We start from the raw sequence: 5,629 nt of genomic DNA on the forward strand, positions 1-5,629 counted from the left end.
AGCATGGACTCCAAATCTTGTCCTTATTTAAGTATGCGACAGCGGAAGCTCTTAATAATCACCTGAGAATAAACATGCTTAAAACGTCAACAAAAAATGTTGGTGAGTTATAGGTTTAACCTATATATATCAAATCGTAACAATAGACCACAAGATTTTATATTTCAATATACATCCCATACATAGAGATAAAAATCATTCATATGGTGAACACCTGGTAACCGACATTAACAAGATGCATATATAAGAATATCCCCATCATTCCGGGACACCCTTCGGATATGATATAAATTTCGAAGTACTAAAGCATCCGGTACTTTGGATGGGGTTTGTTAGGTCCAATAGATCTATCTTTAGGATTTGCGTCAATTAGGGTTTCTGTTCCCTAATTCTTAGATTACCAGACTTAATAAAAAGGGGCATATTCGATTTCGATAATTCAACCATAGAATGTAGTTTCACGTACTTGTGTCTATTTTGTAAATCATTTATAAAACCTGCATGTATTCTCATCCCAAAAATATTAGATTTTAAAAGTGGGACTATAACTCACTTTCACATATTTTTACTTCGTCGGGAAGTAAGACTTGGCCACTGGTCGATTCACGAACCTATAACAAATATGTACATATATATCAAACAAAATATATTTACAACACTTTTAATATATTTTGATATTTTAAGTTTATTAAGTCAGCTGTCCTCGTTAGTAACCTACAACTAGTTGTCCAACGTTAGATGTACAGAAAAAAAAAATTGATATATATATTATCTTGAATCAATCCACGACCCAGTGTATACACGTATCAGACTAGATCACAACTCAAAGTATATATATTTTTGGAATCAACCTCAACCCTGTATAGCTAACTACCACATTACTGCATATAGAGTGTCTATGGTTGTTCCAAATAATATATATACATGGGTCGATATGATATGTCAAAACATTTGCATACGTGTCTATGGTATCCCAAGATTACATAATATATTAGAATACATGTATAATACAATATAAGTTAACTAGGATATGATTAATATAGATTTGTTACCAATTTTCACGTTGCTACAACAAGAAAAATTATCCAATCTTGTTTTACCCATAACTTCTTCGTTTTAAATCCGTTTTGAGTGAATCAAATTGCTATGGTTTCATATTGAACTCTATTTTATGAATCTAAACAAAAAAAGTATAGGTTTATAGTTGGAAATTTAAGTTACATGTCAATTACTAAAGAGATAGTCATTTCCGTCGAAAGAACGACATCTTGATGACCATTTTGAAAAACATACTTTCACTTTGAGTTTAACCAAGATTTTTGGATATAGTTTTATATTCATAAGAAAAATCATTTTTCCAGAAGAACAACTTTTAAATCAAAGTTTGTCATAGTTTTTAATTATCCAAACCAAAACAGCCCCCGATTTCACTACGACGACGTATATCCGATTTTATGGTGTTCATCGTGTTTTCAGGTTTTAAATCATTAAGTTAGCATATCATATAGATATAGAACATGTGTTTAATTGATTTTAAAAGTCAAGTTAGAAGGATTAACTTTTGTTTGCGAACAAGTTTAGAATTAACTAAACTATGTTCTAGTGATTACAAGTTTAAACCTTCGAATAAGAAAGCTTTATATGTATGAATCGAATGATGTAATGAACATCATTACTACCTCAAGTTTTCTGGATAAAACTACTAAAAATGAGAAAAATGGATCTAGCTTCAAAGGATCCTTGGATGGCTTGAAAGTTCTTGAAGCAGAATCATGACACGAAAACAGTTCAAGTAAGATTTTCACTCGAAATAAGATTGTTATAGTTGTAGAAATTGAATCAAAGTTTGAATATGAATGTTACCTTGAATTAGAAAGATAACCTACTGTAAATAACAAAGGTTCCTTGATCTTAGATGATTACTTGAAATGGATTAGAAAGCTTGGAAGTAGACTTGCAAACTTGGAAGTATTCTTGATTTTTATGAAACTATACTTATGGAATTTATGAAGAACACTTAGAACTTGAAGATGGAACTTGAGAGAGATTAATTAGATGAATAAAATTGAAGAATGGAAGTGTTTGTAGGTGTTTTTGGTCGTTGGTATATGGATTAGATATAAAGGATATGTAATTTTGTTTTCATGTAAATAAGTCATGAATGATTACTAATATTTTTGTAATTTTATGAGATATTTCATGCTAGTTGCCAAATGATGGTTCCCACATGTGTTAGGTGACTCACATGGGCTGCTAAGAGCTGATCATTGGAGTGTATATACCAATAGTACATACATCTAAAAGCTGTGTATTGTACGAGTACGAATACGGGTGCATACGAGTAGAATTGTTGATGAAACTGAACGAGGATGTAATTGTAAGCATTTTTGTTAAGTAGAAGTACTTTGATATGTGTCTTGAAGTCTTTAAAAAGTGTAAGAATACATATCAAAACACAACATGTATATACATTCTAATGGAGTCGTTAAGTCTTCGTTAGTCGTTACATGTAAGTGTTGTTTTGAAACCTTTAAGTTAACGATCTCAATTAATGTTGTTAACCCAATGTTTATTATATCAAATGAGATGTTAAATTATTATGTTATCATGATATTATGATGTATGAATATCTCTTAATATGATATATAAATTAAAATATCGTTACAACGATAATCGTTACATATAAGTCTCGTTTCGTAATTCTTGAGTTAGTAGTATTGTTTTTACATATGTAGTTCATTGTTAACACACTTAATGATATATTTAAATATCATTTTATCATGTTAAATATAGTGTATCAATATCTTAATATGATACATATATATTTAGTATGCTTTATCATAACGATAATCGTTATATATATCATTTCGAGTTTCTTAACTTAGTAAACTCATTTCTTATGTATATCACACATTGTTAATATACTTAGTGAGATACTTACTCATCATAATCTCATGTCAACCATATATATATGTCTATAATACCATAACATATAGTTTTTACAATTTTGTAACGTTCGTGAATCGCCGGTCAACTTGGGTGGTCAATTGTCTATATGAAACCTATTTCAATTAATCAAGTCTTAACAAGTTTGATTGCTTAACATGTTGGAAACATTTAGTCATGTAAATATCAATCTCAATTAATATATATAAACATGGAAAAGTTCGGGTCACTATAATTCGACTCCATGCGATCGCATGGAGTCCATTTGATAATTTCATGCGATCGCATGAAAGGGATTACCAGCTCATATTCAACCAATGCTAATTGCCGACACTCGTTTTAATTAATATTATATATACATATATATTTAATCTATATACTTAATTATATATTATATTATATTTACGAGCATGGTAAAAATGTAATTTTTGTTCTAATGACATGGACGTTGTCACTCGACTTAAATTCCAGTTTCGGTTTCTCGAACGCTTACTCATACGCTGAGAAAACTTGTACTAAACTGTGACGACCCGAAAATTTCTGACCAAATTTAAACTTAATCTTTGAATGATTCTGAAACGATAAGCAAAGTCTGTAATATTGAATTCTCAAAAACTGTGAACTATTTTCATGGATTCATTTAAACTTTGACCAATCCCGACGATTCACGAACAACTATGTGTAAATAAATATGTAAATACATACATATATATATATATATAAAATTTTGAACTAATAAAAGTACACTTAATCAATTAAAATTAAAATAATAAATAGAACAAATAAGTTACTATATATATATATATATATATATATATATATATATATATATATATATATATATATATATATATATATATATATTAAAAAGGACATATGTAATATTAATATATATTAAAATTAATTACAAGACTTAAATATAGTGTTATATCAATGTTATTAGTATCACTCTCATTTTTATTATTATTAATAGTAATATTATTAATTGTATTATTAATATTATTATAGTATATAATATATTGATAAGAAAATTTAAACATGTAATTTGTTATCACTAGTAATATTAAATATTAAAATTTTAATAAATTTAAAGTTATGATTATCACAAATTCACAATAAATACTTAAAATAATAAATATTACTATTAGAATGATTAAATTTATTATTTAGTTGTAAGTTAAATATTATTAGTTATTATGATTAATACTACTATTATTATTAATATTATTACTTTTATAATTATAATTACTATTATTATTAAAATCATTATTAATATTATCATAAGGAAAATACAAATCATTATAAATATCATGAATAATATCATTGTGGATTATTATTAACATAAGTTGTTAAAATTATTATTATTATTAATTATATTATTATTATTATTATTATTATTATTATTATTATTATTATTATTATTATCATTATTATTATTAATCTATCTATTTATTTAATAATACGGATATAAAAAAAGATATATATAATGAGAATCTGTTTCACGTTACCATAAAAGTGTACTGGATTTTATCTTCTGTCCCTAAAATTGATTCTAATCTATCTCAAGTCTCTAATACAAACAAATTCCGTTGTAGGTTTCAATCTGCTTTTAGTTTTTTTTTTTATTCTCTGTATAATTGAACCAATGACTGTCGAGCCAATTGGCTATAAATCAAACAGAGTATTCAAAGATAAGGTGTAATTCGTTCAGTTCTCTCATTATCAATATCATTTATCAATTAAAATACTTTGTATCAATTCAATTTTAAACAGAAAGAGGCAAGAACACAGGAAGCACCATGTTCTTGTTTTCATTTTTGCAAGAGCTCAAATTCGAATCCCAATTCAAAAAGTAATAATGTAGTTTTGTTAGGATTCTTTTACTCAAACTTCCTGCAAAATTACAAGTTCCAATTCCTCAAAACGAATTCGAATTTCGAAGTCAAAGTTTAATTTCAAAAAGTCAACTGTTTCTTCTTCCTTCAAATTCATGAATTATATGTTGTTTTCAGTTCAATAGATAGTTCCTGAGTGTTATAATGGTGATTTGGAAAATATTTCGTGAAGAGGTTGTAGTCTAAAAAGCTCTAAGAATCAAAATCAATGAAATTTTTTTTTCCTTTTTTTTTTTGCTCGTCGAACAGCAGGCATGGCCTGACTTCAATTTTTTATTTTTATTTTACTGTTAATTAAATTCAATTGTTACATAATATTCCTGGTTCATTTTCGATTTCTAAAACAAGTAAGGGTATTATGATTATGATTGGTACGATTTCCAGTTGATTGGTTTATGAAGGAGATGAAGATTAGTAAATATAGGTTATATATATACGGGGTAATTAAATCAGAAACAAAAGAATGGCTGAATGGTTTGGACGAGTGTTGGGTGTGCGAGAGGTCACGGGTTCGAGCCCGGTCTTGGGCATTTCTTTTTAGAACGATTTCTTTTAAAGGGTATACATTCTTTTTCTTTCTAATTATTATTATTATTATTATTATTATTATTATTATTATTATTATTATTATTATTATTATTATTATTATTATTATTATTATTATTTGTTGTTAATATTAATTATTATTATTATGCTGATTATTAGTAAAGTTGTTATCATTATTAGTATTACAATTATTAATATTGCTATTATCATTACAATTACAAGTATTAATTATCATTATTATT

Source organism: Rutidosis leptorrhynchoides, chromosome 3 (genome assembly GCF_046630445.1).
Source record: "Rutidosis leptorrhynchoides isolate AG116_Rl617_1_P2 chromosome 3, CSIRO_AGI_Rlap_v1, whole genome shotgun sequence".
Classification (NCBI taxonomy): domain Eukaryota; kingdom Viridiplantae; phylum Streptophyta; class Magnoliopsida; order Asterales; family Asteraceae; genus Rutidosis; species Rutidosis leptorrhynchoides.